This window comes from Canis aureus, chromosome 4 (assembly GCF_053574225.1).
Source record: "Canis aureus isolate CA01 chromosome 4, VMU_Caureus_v.1.0, whole genome shotgun sequence".
NCBI lineage: Eukaryota > Metazoa > Chordata > Mammalia > Carnivora > Canidae > Canis > Canis aureus.
Genome location: NC_135614.1, coordinates 79,305,720 through 79,330,390, shown reverse-complemented (window position 1 = coordinate 79,330,390; position 24,671 = coordinate 79,305,720). Strand labels below are relative to the sequence as shown.

The 24,671-nt window shown below is 35.6% G+C and overlaps 1 long non-coding RNA gene across 2 annotated transcripts in view; it reads right to left on the bottom strand.

The window, feature by feature from the left end:
- Window positions 1-23,964, bottom strand: part of LOC144313054 (uncharacterized) — a 162,644-nt gene extending 138,680 nt beyond the window's left edge. For both annotated transcript variants that reach the window (XR_013378752.1, XR_013378750.1), the window contains exon 1: window positions 23,876-23,964. This is a non-coding gene — a long non-coding RNA (uncharacterized LOC144313054). The remainder of the gene's footprint in view (window positions 1-23,875) is intronic.
- Window positions 23,965-24,671: the final 707 nt, after the last annotated feature.

Sequence of the window (24,671 nt, the reverse complement as noted above, 5' to 3'; positions counted from 1 at the left end):
AGCACTTCCTAAGGAGGGTATTAGCCATAGGTTCTTGCTATTGGCCATATCTTTTTTTTGGCCAGTCATTTAATCATAAGGAAATACACCATCAATAAGTGTCCTGATTATAATCCAAAAGAAAAGCAGAATGAAAATTCAGTGGCTTTATTCAGTATATGGAAGGAACAGCTAATTTATAATATTAAGAAAACCATAAAACACACAAGCCCCAACATCTCATCCTGCTTAGGAGCTGCATTGGTGTAGATAATTAATTGCTCAGTATCATGCTAGCTCTTTTACACCACTTAGCGTTCAGTCCCTATGAGGTGTTTTGTTTTGTTTTTAATAAAATCAGATGATTAAATGTGCTGACCAGTGCTTTCATTAACTTTTTTTTTCTTTTTTTTTTTTTTCCCCTGAACCTCATGACAATGGAAACATTTCTGCTCTATACAAAGTCACAAACAAAGTCACCCGGCTGGAGCTTGTCACCCAATAATAGACTCCGTCATTTATGAGTTCCCATTTTATGGCACCACTGAAATGCTTTCACCTGAACCATTACTGAGCAACCTGAGTCGTCGGGATAAATCTGCCACTGTGTTCTCCAACAGTGACAGATCATCTAAGGGTGAGAGAGTCTCCATGAGGACTGCAGAGAGCAACTGCTCTCAGGCCTCCCACTGCCTATGGATATGCATGCCTGAGTAGGCCGAAACTCTGTTTTCTTACAATGTTATGTATTGGAAGCTGTTACTCCGTCGCATTTTTCACTCACAGTGTGACAATTTCTCCTCCAATGTACTTGCTGCAGTGAACACACACTTCTCCTCTGTTGAAACTGCTGTCAGTAAAGAAGAGTTGATTTCCTTCCTACGGATTCCCAGTCTGAGCACCCATGTGCCAGGCACTCGGCTGGCATTTTGCATTCATTATATCATTTGGTTCTTAGGGCAGCCCTCCAGAATCCACGTTATCATCTTTTTAAGCACCTCCAGGTCACAAACCTAGTAAGTGGTAGGATAACTATTCGACCCCGATTTTCCCAATTCCAAACTCTCTGCCCTTCCATGGGCTAGAGTGTCGCAGGTGTTTGCGCATATATCATTAACACTACTTTCTTTCTAAATTTTGAAATTGGGAAATATACATACAACTGCTAGATATGTTACATGTACATTTAAATCACAATGATAAAACAAATGATAAACTCATAAGTCAGCTTAGTACTTTAAACGTCCCTGTTTGTTCCTTGTCAGATATTCAGTAGTAGTTTCCATGCAGCCTGAATGATATGTTATTAAATCTCTTTCTTTTCTTTAGGGTTTTATGATCAACATAGTAATTATGTATATGTATATATGTATTGTATACATATGTATATGTAATTATGAATATATACAACATAATATAATATGTCATATATATGTATACAACTATACATGTAGTTGTTTGGTTTTTGCCTGTGTTTTCGATGTATATAAATGAAATTATTATATGTTCTTTTGGGGCTTGCTGTTCTCAGTAAACCTTATGCTTTTGAGATTCATCCAATTTGAGGCATGCAGCTGCAGTCTATTCAACTGTTGATGGACATTTGGGTAGTTTCCAGTGTTTTACCCTGATGAACAAGGGCTGCTAGAAAAATTCTGATTTCCTGTCTGCAGAAGCACATATGCAAGACTGTGTCTAGAGTATATACCAAGTAGTGGTATTGCTGGGTCTAAAAATATGTATGTGTCAACTGTAGTAAGTCATGCCAAATTATTTTCCAAAGTGGCTGCACCAATTTGCAATAAGACAAACAGTTGCTAAGCAGTTAATGAAAGTGTCCCTTGTTCCCTATCTTTGCCAATAATTGGTTCTGTCCAACTTTAAAATGTTTACAAAATTGGTCACTATGGTTTTGATTCACATTTCTCTGCTTTCTAATGTCCCTTCATTACTCATGTTTCATCTTCTATAAAATCCCTGTTCATATATTTTTGCTAGTGGTCTTTTTCTTACTGATAAACACACATACACACATTTACTCACTTATGTATCATGAGTATTCCCTCTGGATATTTTTGCGAGTGATATTTGTGGAAAATATCTTCCACTTTGGCATGTCATTTCACTCAGGGTGCCTATAGATTAACAAAGTTCTTAAATTTACTGAATTCATCTATAATTTCCATCCTTTAAAAAAAGTAATTTGTGAATCTTAAGAAATTTTTCCTTATCCAAAGCCACAAAGTTAGATCATCTCCCAAAAATATATAAATTTCCCTTGCACATTTAATTCAATGTTACATCTTGATTAATTGTTTATGTTGTGAGATAAGTTTTCACCTCCTTCTCATGTAATGATAATTATTTTTACATTTTTATTTATTTTGTAGTCCATCATATCCCCAGTAATGTGTAAGGCCTGTCTAAATTTGATTATGACATATGCATGAGTATAATTCTGTTTGGATTGAGATTTCAATTATATTTAATATATAGATTAGTATAAAAAGCATGTCACATTTGATATCATTAATATTTCTATAAAAATAATATTTCCATCAATTTTATAGGACTTATTTTGTATTTTGAATAGTTTTTTCTAATAAGTATAATTTTCTCAGAATTGATATAATGTATTTTACATATTGTTTGTAGTATATGGCATCTTATTTTAGTTTTCTCTATATTCTCAATATTACACTAAAATAGTTTCTTTTTTCTTAATAGTTTCTTCTTTTTGCTTACTTACAAACTTTCTAATCATTCAATGACATATGATTGTATTGGCCACTTTTTCTGTGTATTGTTACAACTGTACAGTTTCTACTCTTTAATTTGTTAATATCTAAAGTCTTATTGATAAATTTTCTGTTCTAAAATTAGAGTCTCTAGAAAAAAGACCACTGATATATTATATATTATCTTTTAATACACATATACACATATGTATGTTTACTACATTTCATTTTTAGAAGCTCAATATTTTTATGTCTTCAATTCTCCACAAGGATATGCATGACATTGGACTTATCGCTCTATAAATGTTTAGGAAAAATATATATTCTAAAGTTATTTGATTTTTTTTGAGGAAAAATCAGAAGTTACTAATTGAGATTCTTTACAGTTAAATGTCTATTTAAATTTTTAGTTCTTTATAGTTTAGTCAAATCACATTTTTCAGAGAACTTGTTCACTTAATACATTTTCAAAATTATTAGCAAAAAAACTTCAGTTTTAGGATCTAATATTTAAATTTTATATTTTAATACCATGTATCTGTACTTTTATTCACATTTTATTTCTATACAGTTCATTTGTATTTTCTTTTTTTATCAACGCTAAGGTTATCTGTTTGTCTCAAACATAACTCAAACATTATTGAATCAATGTATCATTTATTATTTTTTTAAGATTTTTATTTATTTATTCATGAGAGACACAGAGAGGCAGAGACATAAGCAAAGGGAGGAGAAGCAGGCTCCACACAGGAGCCTGATGCGGGACTCGATCCTGGAACTCCGGGATCATGACCTGAGCTGAAGGAAAATGCTGAACTGTTGAGCCTCAGAGGCATCTCTCAATGTATCATTTAAAAATAACTAAAATGCCTCAGATATTTAAAATCGGTCAAATCAATAGATATAATAAGAAAAAGGGTCTGGAAAAGTAACATTTATATGACCCCAGTTTCACATTTAACATACTGTCAGTAAATGCCACATGATTTTGTTCTGGAGTGGTACTGCATCTCAAGATCTATCCTTTTTTTTCCAAGATATTATGATAAAAGGAAAACACTTGTGAAACACTCATTGCAAATCAATACGCTTTGATAGAAGAATAGGTTGAGATCTCTTAAAGTATTTCTTCAAGAAGTAAAAACTCATCACATCACTCAGTGGCAGGATGTATAATATTTACTAATGAAAAATGGTATATTTACTGTGAAGTGAGTAATTTCATCCCAAATTAAGAGTAATAAAAACCATACCAATACATACAGCTTTCTTTTTAACAGTGCTTTTATGCTATGTGCCTTGTAGTACAATTTTCAATCCCCTTTGGTTTGGAAAAAGGCATTTCCATTTTCTGAAGCACAATTTTATCAGTATATGTGTAGAAAAGAGTTACTGAGTAATAAGTATTATGTTGTGGTATGTAAAATTAAAAAAAAAACATCATTTGCCTCTTCAGGAACATGCAAATGCCTTGAAGTTAAGTAGAATAGGAATAAAAGATTGAATCCCTTTAAACAGTTCATTTATATACAGTGAGTGAATATTTGGGGGTATTGAAAATTTTCATCATCTGAAATCCTTAGTTAAAAAATTATACCTTGACTCCCAGATCAGATTCTAGATTCTCACATAATGCAGACATTTTCAATACCCCTTATATAATATGGATGTTTCCAAAAACCTTCTACTGTGTTTGTTGCCATAGGGTAGAAGGAGGATGCAGCAAGGAGAAAAGTGAGAAAGATAACTCCCTTTCCTGACCTAAAGAAGTTGGAGAGTGAAGATATGAAAGGCCAGTTCCCATACTTTTGCTGCCTCAAAACCAAACTACAAGGTGGGAGTTGGGAGTTTTAGGAGAAGCTTCAAATGAATGGAGAAGCCTGAAGCTGCATTTTTGGGAGCTGAATAGAGGGCATCCTGGAGGATAGATTCAGTGTGGAGAGCCCCTGTGTTGGGCATGGAGAATAATAGCCAGATGAGCTTCAAGCAGCACCACCACATTCACTTGACCTGTGCATTATCTAGTGGATCTAGCACTTTCTCTACATCCTACCTGGGGACAAAGCACTGAGATCAGCTGTGAATGGCAAAGACTAAACAATCAAAACAAAACAGTCACTGTGATTGGAATATTTGATGTAGCACAATGGGTTTTGGTGATAGCTAGCTGTGCTTAAACCAGGTGGGACTCATTATACATCAAAGTTCTCCAATCCAGGGCAGCCAAGCATGTGAAAGAGAATTTCCTAATTTCACCTGGGATCTGAGGATGCCTGCTCTCCATGCACAAAATTTAAGGTCATAGAAACCACAGAGCCTCAATCCCACTTATACTCAGAACGTTGCATAAAAGTAAAATTAGATGGTGAGGATTAATATAGAGAATATTTATCTAATCAAAATGACAAGATAATTTCATTGAGCTAAATTTGTCAATGTGGAAGACAGACTAATGACCCTCAACAATGTCCAAGTCCCAATTCCCAGAACAGATGAAAATGTTACATTACAAGATAAAAAGGAATGAAAGGTAGAGATGGAATTAAGGATTAGCTGACTTTAAGAAGGGAGATGACCTTGAATGATCGGGGTGTGTCTAATGTAATCACAAACATCCTTAAAAGTAGAAACAGGGGCAGCCCAGGTGGCTCAGTGGGGTAGCGCCTGCCTTCAGCCCAGGGCCTGATCCTGGGGACCCGGGATTGAGTCCCACGTCAGGGAGCCTGCTTTTCCCTCTGTCTGTGTCTCTGCCTCTCTCTTGCTCTCTCTCTGTGTCTCTCATGAATAAATAAATATAAAAAAAAGCTTTCTTCAGAGAGTTAGAACAAATTATTTTAAGATTTGTGTGGAATCAGAAAAGACCCCGAATAGCCAGGGGAATTTTAAAAAAGAAAACCATATCTGGGGGCATCACAATGCCAGATTTCAGGTTGTACTACAAAGCTGTGGTCATCAAGACAGTGTGGTACTGGCACAAAACAGACGCTAGATCAGTGGAACAGAATAGAGAACCCAGAAGTGGACCCTGAACTTTATGGTCAACTAATATTCGATAAAGGAGGAAAGACTATCCATTGGAAGAAAGACAGTCTCTTCAATAAATGGTGCTGGGAAAATTGGACATCCACATGCAGAAGAATGAAACTAGACCACTCTCTTACACCATACACAAAGATAAACTCAAAATGGATGAAAGATCTAAATGTGAGACAAGATTCCATCAAAATCCTAGAGAAGAACACAGGCAACACCCTTTTTGAACTCGGCCATAGTAACTTCTTGCAAGATACATCCACGAAGGCAAAAGAAACAAAAGCAAAAATGAACTATTGGGACTTAATCAAGATAAGAAGTTTTTGCACAGCAAAGGATACAGTCAACAAAACTCAAAGACAACCTACAGAATGGGAGAAGATATTTGCAAATGACATATCAGATAAAGGGCTAGTTTCCAAGATCTATAAAGAACTTATTAAACTCAACACCAAAGAAACAAACAATCCAATCATGAAATGGGCAAAAGACACGAACAGAAATCTCACAGAGGAAGACATAGACATGGCCAACATGCACATGAGAAAATGCTCTGCATCACTTGCCATCAGGGAAATACAAATCAAAACCACAATGAGATACCACCTCACACCAGTGAGAATGGGGCAAATTAACAAGGCAGGAAACAACAAATGTTGGAGAGGATGCGGAGAAAGGGGAACCCTCTTACACTGTTGGTGGGAATGTGATCTGGTGCAGCCACTCTGGAAAACTGTGTGGAGGTTCCTCAAACAGTTAAAAATAGATCTGCCCTACAACCCAGAAATTGCACTGCTGAGGATTTACCCCAAAGATACAGATGCAATGAAACGCCGGGACACCTGCACCCCGATGTTTCTAGCAGCAATGGCCACAATAGCCAAACTGTGGAAGGAGCCTCGGTGTCCAACGAAAGATGAATGGATAAAGAAGATGTGGTTTATGTATACAATGGAATATTACTCAGCTATTAGAAATGACAAATACCCACCATTTGCTCCAACGTGGATGGAACTGGAGGGTATTATGCTGAGTGAAGTAAGTCAATCGGAGAAGGACAAACATTATATGTTCTCATTCATTTGGGGAATATAAATAATAGTGAAAGGGAATATAAGGGAAGAGAGAAGAAATGTGTGGGAAATATCAGAAAGGGAGACAGAACGTAAAGACTGCTAACTCTGGGAAACGAACTAGGGGTGGTGGAAGGTGAGAAGGGCGGGGGGTGGGAGTGAATGGGTGACGGGCACTGGGGGTTATTCTGTATGTTAGTAAATTGAACACCAATAAAAAATAAATTAAAAAAATAAAAAATTAAAAAAATTTAAAAAAGCAATGAGATTAAACTAAAGTTTTATTTTTTTGTTTATTTCTTTGCTTTTTTTCCCTCTGTATTGAATGGTGGGGAATTTGTAGGGGACAATCAACTCATGTATAGAATAGTAGGAAGAAATATGCTGAAAATATACCTTCAATTCTGCCCAACAGCTCTCAAAAATGGAGAGAGGACCAAGTTTATATCTTCTGATCTCTTTTAAGTGCTTAATATTACTCAAGGTTTTTAAAATAAGTTTAAAAAAGATACCTTTAGGGCAGCCCCGGTGGCGCAGCGGTTTAGCGCCGCCTGCAGCCCAGGGCGTGATCCTGGAGACCCTGGATCGAGTCCCATGTCAGGCTCTCTGCATGGAGCCTGCTTCTCCCTCTGCCTGTGTCTCTGCCTCTCTTTCTCTCTGCATCTCTAGGAATAAATAAATAAATAAATCTTAAAAAAAAAAAAAAAAAAGATACCTTTAATATGTCCTTTTCAAAGTCTATCGACTCTAAATTCTACTACTGTTTATCTCCAGGTGTTTCTCTTAAAGCTGAAGATCAATTTCCTATTGGTCTTGGATATTCACCTGGTTTCTGAAACTCATTATCTCTGATAGCAAATGGCATTCTCTTCCAATATGTTTTGGCAACTATGTACACTCTTCATCTCTGTTAATGTCTTCATTATTCACCAGTCATTGAATTTAAAATTTAAAGGGATATCCTTTACTGATAAAAATCTCCTCTTCCATGTCCACTTTGTCTACAAGCCTTGTGAATAGGGTTTAATTCTTTCTGTCATCTTTGCTAAAACCTTAGATTATTCTCATCATTTCTCTACCTGGACTATTGTAATAACCTTAGAGCTGGTCTGTTACTATTCTATTTCCCATCTAGGCTTTTTTTTTTTTTTTAAGATTATTTATTCATGAGAGACAGAGAGAGAGAGAGAGGCAGAGACACAGGCAGAGGGAGAAGCAGGCTCCATGCAGGGAGCCCAACGTTGTACTCGATCCCCGGTCTCCAGGGTCACGCTCTGGGCTGAAGGCAGCGCTAAATCACTGAGCCACCAAGGCTGTCCCATCTAGGCATTTTTTTGCTTCTGTGATGCTCTCCTTTCAAAATCCTGTTTTTGAATGTGTTTATTGGAAGTCATCGTTGTATTTCCACTCCCTACTGGCCCTAAGCCACCACCATTCCTCCTCTACAGGTTATAAGATGCCATCTACTCATACATACTGTGACTTCAGTGTCTAATAAAGGGCTTGGCTTCATGCGCCAAATAATATATGGAAATAAATAAAATTCAAAGTAGTTGAACCCAGAAATTTCCATAGTACTGGATCAGAGAGCTAATATGGTCTTTGCTGGAAGTCCATTGCCAAAGGAGGAAATGAACAGGAATCTCTTTATCTCCAGCAGCTGAAATTGCTTTCATCACCATTCATCTATTTGGTGATTATATCCAAGCCCTTTTTACAAACTCCTATTTGATCTGTGCATTAAAGGACTGATATGATTATTTTAAGAAGCTGTTAATTAACCCAGGATTAAGAAGATTAAAATTATTACTTGAAAGAATATATCTTTTGTCCGATGACCTCTCTATATCTATCTTTAGTTCAACAGATAAATTTTAGAAATTTTATTGAAAGCATTCAGTTCACCCAATCTATGAATGCAGACACTAATATGATTAACTGATCATAAAATAGAATTATCAAAATTCTTAACTCACCATTAAAATAATTTTCTTGGGATAAAGCAGTAGGGAAAGTAACAACGTCCACCATTTGTTTCTGTTCTTAACCATTGTTCTCTACTTGATTATTTTCTTTTTTTTTTTTTTAAGATTTTATTTATTTATTCATGAGAGAGAGACGCAGAGACAGGCAGAGGGAGAAGCAGGCTCCATTCAGGGAGCCCAATGTGGGACTTGATCCTAGGTCTTCAGGATTACACCCTGGGTCGAAGGCAGTCACCAAACTGCTGAGCCACCTTGGTGGCTCAGCCATCGCTCAACTTGATTATTCTTAACAGGTAATTATTCTATTTAAACTTACTTTTATTTTTTCATTTGTTGTTATTAGTTTTCGTGTTTGATTAGTGTAACTTAAAAAAACAACAACAACAACAATTATGGCACAAATGCCTTGCAGAGAACCTGGTCAAGCTAGCACTAACCCAGACATTAAATGTGTCTGTGTTTATTTTCTCTCAGCAGTTTGTGAGGGCTAGAAAAACACAAGAGTATCATAAAATTGTTAGCTTATTTTAAAACCTCTCCTTTTATAAATTACAGGATTCCATGAAGTATTACACTATCCTTCATATTACTTTACTAAGTACAAACATTAACATGAAGTGCTATTAAAAAACATGGTGGTGATGAAAAAGCAGAGGCTTATAATGGAAATATAAGTTTTCTAGGTCACTGGTTATGATTTCTTGATAGAAAAGAGGAGAGTGTTTCTACTTGAATAATTTGGATATTTCACCTTCACGTAAGGTGGGTGTGATGAAAACAGAATATATATTTGTATCTGTTTGATGTGAGATGGTGTTATATATCAGTGAAATAAGCTAGTTTGGAGTGGAAATACATAGACATTTTTAAGGTTTTGTACATTGGATAAAGCTTAACACAATATGTGGAAAATGCAAATAAAAGAGTGAATGCAAAGAAGCAGGGTTTGGAAATTCCAAGTTCATCCTACCTGTTAAAGTGACCCTACCTCTGAGTGTTTAGCTCTTGCTGCACTTTTGAAAAACTTTTTGCTCTGCATCCTAACCTTAGGAAATTATCTGTCAATTGAGAAGGAAAATAAAATAACAAAGACATTTAGCCCTAGTTTGAGCCAACCCCTCTCAAACGTTAGGTCATTCAGTTGCAGATGAAGCTGTGGAGACTTAGAAAATTTAATGATTTGTTTTAGTCCCCACATCTAGCAAGCACAGTCAGTCTTGAAGACTGACTAGTAGTTTTCTCAGCTAAATTGGTGACATTTTCACAACATGAACGTATTCGCTTCGTAGGACTGCCGTAACAAAGGAATTCAAATGGAATTCAAACAACAACCAAAAAGTTTTATACAAGTTCTGGGGACTAGAAATCCAAAATCAAGGATTGTGACAGAGTCTATCCCATGTGTCTCTGCTAGCTTCTGGTAGGTGGTTAGTAATCTTTCACATTGGTTGCTCCTGCAGCATCATTCAGATGTCTGCATCTCCACAGGCATTCTCTCTGTGTATCTCTTTCTGCCCAAATCTCCCCCTCTTTAAAGATTCTAGTTGTGTTAGATTAGGGCTGCTGAATTAAAATGGCATCAGACAAGTTGCACAAGGAAAAGCTTTACTCAGGACTATTGCAAGAAGGGCCCAGACTATTGTAATAGAGGATCCAGATTGAACTCAACTGAGATAAATGGCAAGAGACTTTTTAACCTCTGGGGTGAAGTAGCATAAAAGTACTAGAGCTGATTAGAGGGGAGGTTGGCTACTGTGATTAGCCCAACAGGGTTTGCCAACTGGTGCTAACTGAAGTCAGGCTCCCACTCTTCCACAGAGACCAAGAGAGAGCGGACTCTCTCTTGCTTGAGGACTACATTTAAATGGATGGTTCCCAGGTCTTTGAGAAAGACCATGCTGGGTTATTAAATCTGCAGGAGGCTGGGAGAGTTACATCTTAAAGGGACAGAGAAAAAAATTACAATTGCAAGTTTTCTAAGTGAATGTTCTAAAAAAAAAAAAAAAAAAAAAAAAAAAAAGAGTTCAGGGCCTCAGAGTCAGGAAGAAGCCAAACTAAAACTGGGTCAAGATAAGGAAACTATTAAGGCCTCCTTAGTAAGAGTTCATTCTAATGGTATCAATGCTAACTTTATTCTTAAGGATGTTCTCTCTAAATACTTTCCTCATGTTATAGTGTTAGAATTTTAATATATTTTTGGGGCGGGACACCGTCCATTTTAATAGGTAAAAATTTGAAAAGTTTTATAGTAGAAAACTATAAATTGTCAGGTTGAAAGCTATTTTTAAAGTCCTCTGTGTTTAAGTAGAATGTTTATAAAAGGAGTAATAATGGTATAATAATGGCAAGTGAGACAAGCGTTTATCCATTATAACAACATAGATGATAATTGTGGAAAAGACAATTTATAAGCATTGGGTTTATTTTCAAGGTAATGTATGGATAGCCTTCTACGATAAACTGAGCTACGTTGTTCAAGATAAAAAAAAATGGAAAGAAAATAGTATTTCACACACTTCTACAATTAGCATGATAAAAATCGCCTAAATTATTTCTTAAAATATCGTATTTCCAGCTTCTTTCCTTATAAATTCCAATTCAAAAACTAGATGTGTAAAATCTGTAATTTCTATGTAATCATGCCATGTGCTTATTATTGGGGAATTTCGGACAGCACAAAATTTGAAGCCCTTTCATATTTTTTTAAAAAGGATCTTATCTTTAAAAATGGTAAGAAAATGGATCAACATTGAGAGATGTTTAATTCTGCAAAAATATGGATTTGTTCATATCAAATATTGTTAAAAGTAGCTGGGAAATTTTAAAAATATGTATTTCATGCTATAATAGGTATATGAGATTTCCTAAAGAATGCTGGTCTTTGGGATTGAGTTATTAGCTTAATTTATGGATAATCCTTCCCATACAATGCATACACCCAATGTAAAATGCATCATTCTCAAGCCTTTCCCCATATCTTATGTAATTCTTGTTTTGTTCTTATAAATACTGATATATAGAGAATTTGAATGTCTTTTTCAAACATCTAGCTAATGTCCTAAGATTCATATCCAGGCATATCTGTGTTTTGTTATGACAGGGGTCCTTAAAAGTTATGATATCTTGATGTTCACAACTATAACACACATATACACACATACGCGAATTTCGAAAAACAGAACACTCAAAATTTCAGATGGCTAGACCAGTACAGAGACTGCTAATCTTAACAATTCGGAAGACCGTGTTAGCTCAGTATGGACTGTGCCAAACACCCTCTAAATTGCCCTATGTGTAACTGAAAACTCTCTACTTACAACTCTGCATCTTTCCTTCAATAAGGAATGGTATATATCGTAGCAGTATAGTAGCAATACACAGGGAAGGCAGTATTACAGAGATAACTATACATCACCTGAAAGTTATACTGAAATATAAATTAATTAGCACACTATATAGAAAATGTTCTTAGTGCCCCTGAAAAGAATTCCCTATCCTCTATGGAAATCATCAGTTAGGCTGACTTGGTTATCGTCTGAATCTTTTTCTAGGTGTACCAATGGGAAGAAGCAGATGGCTATAGGCAAGAATGAGAATGGTAAGTTCGGAAATACATCTACTTAACTTGCCACCCATGGGGTTACCACAGGCTGATGACAGCCTAGATCCAAGGGCACAGCTTCTTTGGTCAATCGTTTTGATACAGTTCATCAGTGTGTTGCTGCCATGGCTCTCCTACTTGTGTCTTGAGAATCAGGGGTGTTGCTGGAAACCTCCTTTGCTAGTGCCAAACTATTGTACAATCCTTTGTAGTTTGTACCCTCACTATAACTTCTTAAAAAATAAATTTAAATTCAATGAATTAACTTATAGTGTATTATTAGTTTCTGTGGTAGAGTTTGGGGATTCATCAATAGCTTATGATACCCGGTGCTCATTGTATCATGTGCCCTCCTTACTCCCCCACCTACCTCTCCTCCGGCTACCCTCAGTGTGTTTCCTATAGCTCAATATCTCTTATGGTTTCTCTCCTTCTCTGTCTTGTAAGCTTTCTGTCTTTAAACTTCTATATTACAAAATTTCATGTGCCATCTGTTCCCTGCAGGAACTCTGCCGGATGCCACATTATAATTGAAAATAACTGAATTATGAAGTCGCTTGCATTTTCTTTAGCCAGACTTTTAGCATTCCCTGTCTGGTCCAGTATTATCTATAACTGTGTACTTTGATGCATTCCAATGTGTAACAGATCATTATTCAGTAAATAGTCACTCTTTTCCCCCACTGCAAAAACTTTCCTTTGGGCGGTGTATACCTTTGTGCATGGTGTATAGTCCCCTCTTTGGGCTTGACCATACACTATATTTCAGCCAATGAAGTATCAGCAGATGTGATGAAATTGGAGCATTTATATTTTCCTATGGGTTTACTTATTCTCCTGTGCTTCCGTTATCCATGATGCCAAGAAAATGTCTAGAGTGGATGCTGCTCCCAAAAGTGTAAGACGACCTTTAGATCACACCTGGACCCAGGTCAGAGTCTTGAGAGAGTTGTATGCAATAAGACTTGAGGGGATTAGCATAGTGACTTTAATATAGTAAAGACTCAGTAGGTGCTAGTTATACTTATTATCACCTAATTTGGACATGCACTTTATAAATTTTTTACTTATTTTCCCCCATTAGCTTGTGATTAAAGTCAATTTCAAAGTCACACTTGAATCTAAAATTCTGTAAGGATAAACTATAATTATTATTTTTAATGGGCTAGGAAATTGACATACCTCACATATATAATATATTAAGATTTTTGCCCAAGCCTCAAAGAAGTCAGTAGGAAATACTTACTAATTACCTAATTCAGGCATTCCACTGTTCAAGCTGAAACAACTGGAAAACTTGAGGTGTTGTATTCATGCTTTACTGACTGAGCCTTAGATGTCTGAGGTCATTTGAATATCATCTAGCACTTATCAATCTTCAAAATGTTACTTGTGCTTCTTCCTACTTGGTTTAGTAATTATAAATGTTTACTGGGTGGGTATTTTCTAACAGTGTTTATTACCATGCTAGTTTTTTTTTTTAATCTATAAAGAAGATTATAAAGTGGTTTCTGCTTTGGAGGAACATCTACTCCATTCTGGAGGAGTTACAGGAGTAGATTGATACAATCAGGGTAACAGATATTTAGTACACCCGTATGATCTATGAAAGTGTAGAACAATGTACTAATAAATCTCTTAATATTGGAACAATCAGATTTGAATGGCACATATTTTTGCTGGACTCAACTTCATGTTGCTTATCTCTTTAAAAAATTATATTACATCACTGAATTATATTACGTTTGTGACTTTCAGTCTTCAGTAGAGTTCTTCTATTCAAAGTTACAGTGAAAGTGAGCAGTCAGCTTTGAAATACCTAACGTGTAGGTAGATCAATCACAATCCTGAATTGTTTCTACTTGCCTCATCCTGATCTTGAGTTTTAGTGGAAGAAGGTATTCTCTTTTGTCTAGGATTAGTAACTATCCATTTTATGGTTCTTAGTCTTTTATTTTTATTTCTTTACAAATCTTACATAAATTGCTTCAAGAATTTATTGAGTGCTACTCTGCTAGACAATGAGAATATAAAAGTTTGCAAGATAGATATAATGCAGTTTATATTCTAGCAGGGTAAACAAACATCAAAATAGAATATAATCTTTTGATTACAGTTGTAAAAATTACCACAGAATCACACAGGATATTTTTTACCAGTTTACTTTTCATGTTTCTTTATCTGTTATATATATGATTCCATTCTTTCATTATACAAATATATTCAAAGTTTCTCTGTAATAACTAAACTGTCCATTTACCTCAAAGGGAAAGAAAGAAAAAAACCTTTCCCTATTGCTATGCATCTCTTCAAATCCCCCATGAGACTTGCTGACTCTCTTGATCACCTCCAATACTTAGGTCATTGGACCTATTTTTATTTTTCTCCAATATTTTCTAGAAACCACTCTTACTAAAGCAACTCGTGGACTATGAATTTCTTAGTCTGTGAGTACTGTAATCCTTAAGATTTAGTTTAAATATAAATCCTAGCATATTAGATGTAATTCCATCCTTTTGTTTGTAACTCAAGAAATCTTCATGCAATTCAAGTACATTAAAAAGAACTATAATATAGTTCAAATTGACTCTAAATTTAAAAAAAAATATTTGCAAAATAAAGCAGAAAAGCAGTAACTGAATCTGAATTATTTTACTTGGCATAATCCCATAAAAGTCTCTCCATTTTGTCAAAAATTGCAAGATTTCATTTTTTTTTTATGGCTGAGTAGTCTATACTTTCATTCACAGATGAGCCCCTAGGTTGTTTCCATATCTTGGATGTTGCAATGAACATAGGGGTACATATATCTTTTTAAATTAGTGTTTATTTTCTTTGAATAAATACCCAAAAGTAGAGTTGCTGCATCATATTCTAATTTTATTCTTATTTATTTGAAAAATCTCTATTCCATTTTCCATAGTGTCTGTACCAATTTACATAACTACCAGTAGTGCACAGGGGTTCCCTTTTTTCCCACATTCTTGTCAACACTTGTCATTTCTTGTCTTTTTGATAGTAACTGTTCTGTGATTTGCATTTCCTTGACTATTGCTATTGAGAATATTTTTCATGTTGCCTGTTCACAGGTCTTTGGAAAACTGTTTATTCAGATCCTCTTCCCATTTTTAGATCTGATTGTTGGATTCTTTTTTTTTTTTTTTTGGTTATTGAATTAGATCTTTATATATTTTTGGATATTAACCTTCTTTCAGATATAATTTGGAAATATCTTCTCCCATTCAGTAGGTTGACTTTTCATTTCATTTATGGTGTTTGTGTGTAGAATCTTTCCAGTTTGATAAAGTCTCATTTTTTAAATATTTGTTTTTATTGCTCTCACCTTTGAAATCAGATCCAAAAAGTTATCGCCAAGACCAATGTCAAGGAGCTTAGTTCCAATATTTTCTTTTTGGAGTCTCAAGGTTTCAGATCTTACACTCATCTTTAATTCATCATGAGTTAATTTTTGTGTATGGTGTAAAATGACGTTCCAGTTTCATTCTTTTGTGTGTTGAATTTAGTGGCTGTCCATTTTTCTCAGCACCCTTAAAGAGATAGTCCTTTCCCCATTGTAAAATCTGACCTCCTCTGTTGAAAATTAATTGATCACATATGCATAAGCTTATTTCTGGACTCCATTCTATTTAATGGATCAATATGGTTTTAATTATGCCATACCATACTGTTCCTATTACTGTAGTTTTGTAGTATAGTTTGAAATCAGGGGTTAGAATGCCTCCAGCTTTATTTCTCAAAGTGGCTATTTGCCATCTTTTCTAATTCCATACAAATTTTAGGACTATCGTTCTAGTTTTGTGACATGCCATTGAAATTTTGATAAGGATTGCATGGAATCTGTAGACTATTTGGGTAGCATGGACATTTTAACAATTATAATTTCAATCCATAAGCACAGAATATATTTCTATTCATTTGTGTCTTAAATTTTTTCATCAGTGTCTTATAATTTTCAGAGTGTAGGTCATCACTTTTTTGATTAAAGTTAAGATTTATTTTTGAGGAATCTTTACACTCGATGTAGGTCTTGAACTCATGACTCTGAGATCAGAAATCATCTGCTTTACTGACTCAACCAGCCAGCCCAGCCCTCCGTTTTCTTTTTTTTTTTTTATGCAGTTTTAGATGGAATTGTTTTCTTAATTTCTTATTTTGTAGGGTATAAAAACACAACACATTTTTGTATATTGACTTTTATACCCTGAGACTTTATCAAATTTACTACTTCTAACAGGTTCTTGATGACATCTTCAGGGTTTGCTAAACAGAGCATCATGCTATCTGAAAATAGTGACAGTTTTACTTCTTCCTGACCAATTTGGATGTCTTTTATTTATTTTTCCTGTCTAATTTTTCTGGTTACAGTTGCCAATATTGAGTAGAAGTAGGCTCCTAGGTATCCTTATCTTCTTGCTGAACTTAGAGGAAAACCTTAGTTTTTTGTTACTGAGAATATTAGCTGTGGGCTTATCATATATGACCTCTATTATGTTGAGTTACATTCCCTCTATATCTACTTTGTTGGGAGTTTTTATTATAAATGGATGTTATACGTTGTCAAGTAATTGTCCTGCATCAGTTGAAACGCTACAATTTTCTCCTTTGTTTTGGTAATGCGGTGTATCATGTTGGTCTTGTAAATGTTGAACCACCCTTGCATCCGTAATAAATCTCATTTATTATGGTGTATAATTGTTTAATATGGTTTGCTTATATTTTGTTGAGGACTTTGCATCTATATTCACTAGAGATATTGGCTCTGTAACTTTCTTTATATTTGTTTGTTTGTGGTGTCCTTCTCAGGGACACCTGGGTATCAGGGTAGTACTGTCTTTGTAAAATGACTTTGGAAGTGATTCCTCCTTTGCAATTTTTTTGGAAGAGTTTGAGAATTGGTATCAATTTTTCTTTGTATGTTTGGTAGAATTCAAGAGTGAAGCTGTCTGGTCCTTGACTTTTGTGTGAGAGGTTTTTGATTATTACTTGAATCTCCTTGCCAGTGATTGGTCTATTCAGATATTATACTTATTTCTGATTTAGTCTAGAAGATTGTATGTTTCCAAGAACTTATCCATTATTTCTTGGTTGTCCGATTCTTTTGACATATAATTGTTTATAGTAGTCTCTCATGATGCTTTGTATTTTGGTGGTATTAGTTATGACTCCTCCTATTTCATTTCCTTAAATTGAGTTATCTTAGTAAGTGTAGCTAAATATTTATCATTTTCACTTTTACAGGAACTAGCTTTAGTTTCATCTTTTATTTTGCCTTTTTAGTCACTATTTCATTTACTTCCACTGATTTTTATAATTCCAAATTTGGGCTTTGCTTGTTCTTTGAGTTCTTTTAGGTGTAAAGTTTGGCTCTTTGGGTATTCCTTCTTTGATGTAGGCTTGTTGTTAATACGAACTTTTCTTTTGGAACTGTTTTTGCTGTATCCCATATATTTTAGCATCTTGTATTCCTATTTTTATTTTTCTCAAAGTACATTTTTATTTCTCCATTGGTTTCTTTGATCCATTTGTTCTATAGTGTTTAATCTCTAATACTTGTTATTTTCCAATTTTCCTCTTTTTTATTTTAAAGATTTATTAATTTATTCATGAGAGACAGAGAGAGAGAGGGAGAGAGAGAGAGAGAGGCAGAGACACAGGCAGAGGGAGAGGCAGGCTCCATGCAGGGAGCCCAATGTGGGACATGATCCCGGGTCTCCAGGATTGCACCTGGGCCAAAGGCAGGCGCTAAACTGCTGAGCCACCCAGGGATCCCCAGTTTTCCTCTTGTTATTGACTTTTAGTTTTTTATTCTTGTGGTTGGAAATATGCTTAATAGGATTTCAGTCTTGTTAAATTTGAGACTTGTCTTGTGACTTAACACACAATCTATCCTGCAGAATGCCTGTTTCTTTGTTTATTGGTCTGCATCTATTTATTGATATAAGGATAGCATCGAAGTCCTCTACTATTGTATCACTTTCAATTTCTCCCTCTAGGTTTTCTAATATTTGCTTAGTTTACTTATGTGCTCCTATGTTGGGCATATTAAATATTCACAAATGTCATGTCCTCTTGTTGGACTGACCTCTTTGTCGCTATGTAATGCCCTTCTTTGGCTTTTAATACAGTCTATTTAAAGTCTAATTTTATTTGATATAACTATGGCTACTCCATCTTTTTCATTGTTATGAAATATCCTCTTTCATCTCTTTACTTTCAGTCTTTGTCCTTACGTCTGAAATGAGTCCCTTATAGGAAACATATAAATGAGTCTCTTTCTCTTTCTCTCTCTCTCTCTCTCCCTCTCCACCCCCCCCCCCCCAATCTCTCTTTTTATCCATTCAGCCAATCTGTTCTCTGGACAATTTACTCCATTTACATTTAAGAGAATTAATAGACACATACTTACTGCCAGTTTGTTCATTGAATTTCTACTGTGGGATCTTAGTACGTAGTTTCAGGCTGATTGGAAGCCAGAACCTCAGGCAGCAGTTTTTAAAGTATGCAAATATATACAGTCCTATATGCCCATAATCATAAACACTGTTAGCTTCTAGGCCAGATCTGGAGGTGCCCTTTGGCAACATTGAAGAAAAATATTGGGGCTCCAGGTTTGTATATGAGCTCCTTTATGGAAGGTATTGGCAAGCAGTAAAGAGGCCAAAGGAGATCACAAAGATGGCATCCCCTAGCTTATGTTCCCTTGGAGCACTTCCAGAGCCTGAGAGGTGGTGTAAACCTAAATCCTGATCCTCAGGCTAAAGCCTTAGGTCTTTCACAGCAAGACTGGGAATGTGTTTCGGTCTGTGCAGTGCCTTGGGGGTGGGAGCCTGCCAAGAATTGTCTCTTAGATGGTTTCAGATCTGTTGGACTCAGCAATGCAAGACCACCTGGCCACCAGAGCCAGGAACTGGTCACCTGTGTAGGGCTGTTGCAGCAAGCACAGAAGCTGAGCATGCCCTCTTACTTTTGGAGGGCCTCCAGTGAGCATGGAACAGGCTGTGTCTGCTGGCACTCGCAAATTACAGGAAGACAAAATGGACATACACCAATGTCCACCAGTGCCTTCTTTCCATGGTAGGGTCCCCATAGGCTTCTTCCTTCTGGCAGATGCTTTAAGATTAACAGATGACTATCCTTCATATATAGCCTAAGTGCTTTTCAAACTGCTGCTTTTGTTTTGGCTTTCTGGGTAAGCCTGCAGTAAGTCCTCTGAGAGTAGACTCTCCATTGCCTACAGCCCTATGGGTCTCCTGAACATAAGCTCCGTTGGTTTTAAACCCGATGTTTTGGGGGCTTGTCTTCTAGTTTTTGTACCAAGGGTGCAGATGACTGATGTGTCCCTTGCCCCTCACAGATAAGCTCTCCATTTGTGAGATTCCTCCCAGATGTGGCCTGCTAAACTCAGGGTGAGGCTTTGGCAAGAGTGCACCACTGCTTATCCTCTATCATATGATGGGATCCTTATATCCTTTGTGGAGGAGATACTCAGCTAACTTTTGAATCTTTTCAGAGGAACTGTTCCATTTAAAAAGTATTTATTTTCCAACTCATTCCTTGAAGCCAATATTAATCTGATACTAATGCTAGACAAAGAAATTAAGACAAATTATTTATTTCCCATGAGCATGGAAACACATATGCTCAAAATAAGGACAAATTGGGGCTCCTAGGTGGCTCCGGAGGCACCAGCCTTGGTTAAGTGTCTGCCTCCAGAAGCCTGCTTTTCCCTCCATCTCTGCCACTCCCCCTGCTTGACCTCTCTCTCTCTCTCTCTCTAATCTCTAAAAAAAAGAAAAGTGACAATGAAATTCAGTTATGTATTAAAGATTAAACAACAGCACAATGAAATAGGATTATCCCAGGAATGCAAATATGATGTAGCATCCGAATCAATGTAACAATTCATACTAAAAGAATAAAGGGTGAAAATCACATGATCATCTCAATAGATGCAGCAAAAGTAATTGAAATTTCACAACCATGAATGATATATATTCTTACCAAATGAAGACTAAAACTTAATAAAAGGAACCTACAAAAAATTTCCTTTATATCTAACTTAAAGGAAAATCACTCATTTTTGCTGTCAAGACTGACCACTTCTAATCTGCATTGTCCTAGAAGTCCGAACAAGTGCAATAAGGAAAGAAATTAAAATGAAAGAAATTAAGAATTAATATAATAATCTTAGAAGTAACCCTGTCTTTATTTGCAAACTGTATGATAATATAAAAAATCCAAAGGAATTTCACAATAAAAATAAAACCTGAAACAAGTCGAATGTTTATGATATAGAATCTGTATAAAAAATTATTTCTGTAAACTAGCAATAAGCAATCTGAAGAGGGAATTTAAACACTTTCATTCACAAAATCAATAAGATATTAAATGAAGAACTTCCTGCAGATATGTTGATAGATCAGCCTCAGCAATCACACATCTCCTTTATATACAGCATTAGTAGCAGATAGCCGTAATAGCAAGAGTGGTTGAATCCTTAAGATAGTTTCACATTAGCCCAATCAATCTAAATCGTAGGAGGTTGGGTTCCCAGTAGTGAGGGTTGTAAACTTGGAATAAAATTCTTTCTTGCATATGATGTGTGGACAGCCTGTCTGTGAACCCTCTGAAGAAGACTTTGAGTTATTCATCTAGGGTAGGACTCCACTGTAACCACAAAAGAGATACTATGTGTTAGCATTAATCAAATTGATCCTTTATTCCTAAATATGAGAGGACAATCAAGATTAAAAGATTTAGGGCCATCAGAGCAAAGGAAAGAATAAAGGTGATACAAACAAACACAAAAACAATACAAACAAAAATAATCCTAAAGGAACCAATTACTTCAGAGAAGAAAAGGATATGAGAAGCATGATTACTTATATTCCATTTTTACTCCACATCAGTAAAATTGAGTAAAAATTTGTACTCCACATCATTAAAATTGTATCTATGAGAATTTGCCCATACCATGAAATTGTTCTACTCTTTCAACTCAGAGATCTGGAACCTATATTTCCCAGAAGGAACTTACTTTAGTTGTTTTTTTCCCGGGATCCAATTCTCTCTCCACTTTCCCTACTGTGAGCATGCATGGACATGTATTTTCTCACATACATAACTTAAACTAATAGTCTTAAATAAGTGTAAATAAGTGTAATCACTTATTTTTCATTTTTCCAAAAATGTCAGTTTAGGAAGAATTCAGCCGTTGACTTACTTATATATCTAACGTGTATGTAGAGAAATTAGTTATTTTTGGAAGCTAGCGCAACTCTAACAAGAAACTCCTGTGGGGTTTTCGGTTTGTTTGTTTTTTGTTTGGTTGAGGTTTTTTTGCCACTAACTTTGAAGCTTATAACATGCTATTTATTGATCACTGGTGTACAATGTGTACACCAGTGACAATATTGACATTTTTATATCTTAGGTATTCTATATAACCTAATTTACTCTGACTTCCATAGAACAGAATTCCAGAAGTACCAGAGCACTTTAATTAAAATTACAAAGAATTCAGAATAAAATAACAATTTTTAAAACAGTTAGCAAAATCCCCAAATATCCATATAGCATAAGGATCATTGGTACTTATGAATTATAAAGGTAATATATTAGAATGTAAAAAGGCTTAAAACCTCTGCTACTAGAATATTTGCCTCTAATGAGGGAAAATTTTCATTTATGGTGGGGGGTGGATGGAAAGTACTTTGCTCCAAGAATATGATTCAGATCTAAAAATCCTAGGATACATAGAACTAATTTTTGACTTTCAAAAAGTAAAATACATTTCTGGGGATGGTGAGCAGGGGAATTCATACACTAGACTTGAGCCTCTCATATATAACAATCCAATGCATAAGGAAAATGAATCCTGTTCTACAACTGTTGGGAGAATATACAAAAATTCTACAGCTGCAGAAAAGAAGCATGTGCAACACTTTTTTTAAATTAACAATGAAGACCATCTAAGATAAACTCAGGAATATACAAGCTTTGAAGCTACGTGGAAATAGCTTATTTGTAGAGCTACTGTCAAAATTATATTTCAAAAAATAGATGTTGGGGACACCTGGGTGGCTCAGCGGTTTAGCGCTGCCTTCGGCCCAGGGCATGATCCTGGAGACCCAGGATCGAGTCCCACATTGGGCTCTCTGCATGGGGCCTGCTTCTCCCTCTGCTTATGTCTCTGCCTCTCTCTCTCTCTCTCTCTCTCTGTATCTCTCATGAATAAATATAATCTTCTAAAAAATAGATGTAAACATAGGCATAACAATACAAAATAATACAAAACAGATCAAATTTGTAGATACAAAAAATGGTAGTGAATGACTTTTCTAATTGTCCCATTTTTCATAATAAATTTTTTTGTAAATTTTACATAAACTACAAGAGTTATTTTTCTTCATATTGATATTTTAGGAGAAACTAATTGTGGTAAAAAATGTTACTTAGGTTTAAAAATTGTTTAGCTCATGTTTGGTAGTTTAAATTCTTCTTTGATCTTTACCACATATGGATATTTCTTGGGAAATCTGTTGACCTATTTATACTTTTTAAAATGTTTATCATTACTATTTCTATCTTTTAGCCCCTTGTGGAATTTGAGCTATGAAATAAGTATTCCTACTTTTGTCTACTCTTAATTATACTAATGTATATTTGAGAACAGCCACTTTTCCTACTGAAATGTCTCAAACATATTGACCCTGGAATAAAAAGAAAGATGAGCTGTAGATTTCCTTCTCTCTTTTGGGAAAGGCATATATCATCTATAAAACTTAAGTACTTTGTTCAAAGGCTATAAATGTAAACTTTTATGAAGGTCTGCTGATAGCTAAAATGATTTTCTCTATTTAAAAATCTATCCTAGGATTTAAAACTCTATTTTAAGACCTTTCTCTTTTTTTTTTTTTTAAATATTTTTTATTTATTTATTTAGGATAGTCACAGAGAGAGAGAGAGAGAGGCAGAGACACAGGCAGAAGGAGAAGCAGGCTCCATGCACCGGGAGCCTGACGTGGGATTCGATCCTGGGTCTCCAGGATCGCGCCCTGGGCCAAAGGCAGGCGCCAAACCGCTGCGCCACCCAGGGATCCCAAGACCTTTCTCTTTAGTTGAGGTATTTGGTCTACACCTGAGAAGACACATTGTTCTAGGTACATTGCTATTAAAAAACTTTATAATAATCAAAATGCCAAATATCTTTCTGAATCTCCAGTGGTCTTTCCAATAGGTGAAACATAAAAATTGCCATTCTCTCATACAAAGGAGTGGCAAGGAGGAAATGAAGATTGAAGGATTTCATTCCTTAGCATCCCAAATGCTGCTGATTTTTCTCTTATCTCCTGAAGATTTCATTTTCATCCTTCCTTAATAAGCTCTTCCCATCTCTAAGATCCCAATCTGCTAAGTGTAGCATCTCCCAAAATTAGTCCTTACCTCTTTTCCCCATTTAAACCCCTTGTTTCAATATCCCATCAGTCAGCCTCAGGTGTGTTGATGTCCCTAACAACCATCTACATGGAATTTTCCTCCCTGAATTCCAGAATCCTACCCCAGAATGTCTTGGATGTTGAAGTATCATGAACTTATCCCACATGTACTTCTTTTCCACATTTCCTAACTCCATAAAAGGCATTGCCATTTCTCAAACTCCTTACCCCTCAAAACTTGAGGTTATTCTTTCTCTCAACATCTCAACATAGTCTATTAGCAAATCTTGTCTGTTTTAATTTCATAGTCTTGCATCCAATTCTTTCTCCACACTTCATACCAGCACCCTAACTAACCAGAACATTTTTCACGCTAACTTGAGCAATACCCTCGATTGTCTCCCTCCTTTTACTTGTTTCCTTATAATCCATTTCCACACAACAAGAGTATGTCTTTTATTTTTTTTAAGAGTATGTCTTTTAAAATGTCAACTAAATCATGTTATTTTCTTCCTTAAGATAACACCCAAACCTCTAAGTCCACTGGGAATAAAAGTTAGCCATTCCTATTGCCCACTGTACCCTACATGACCTAGCTTCTCCTCTCCTAAAGCTTCTACTGGGTTACTCTTTCCCAGATCCACAGCCTATTTTGCTACTTCTTAAACAGTTAAGGGATGTTGTGTCATTGAGGTCTGTGTATTTGTCCTTCCTACTGCCAGAAAGTCTCTTCTAAGACCTTCTCATTGTGTCCCTCCACACCTTTAGTCACTTTGCTCTTAAATTCTAACCTCTTCAGAGAT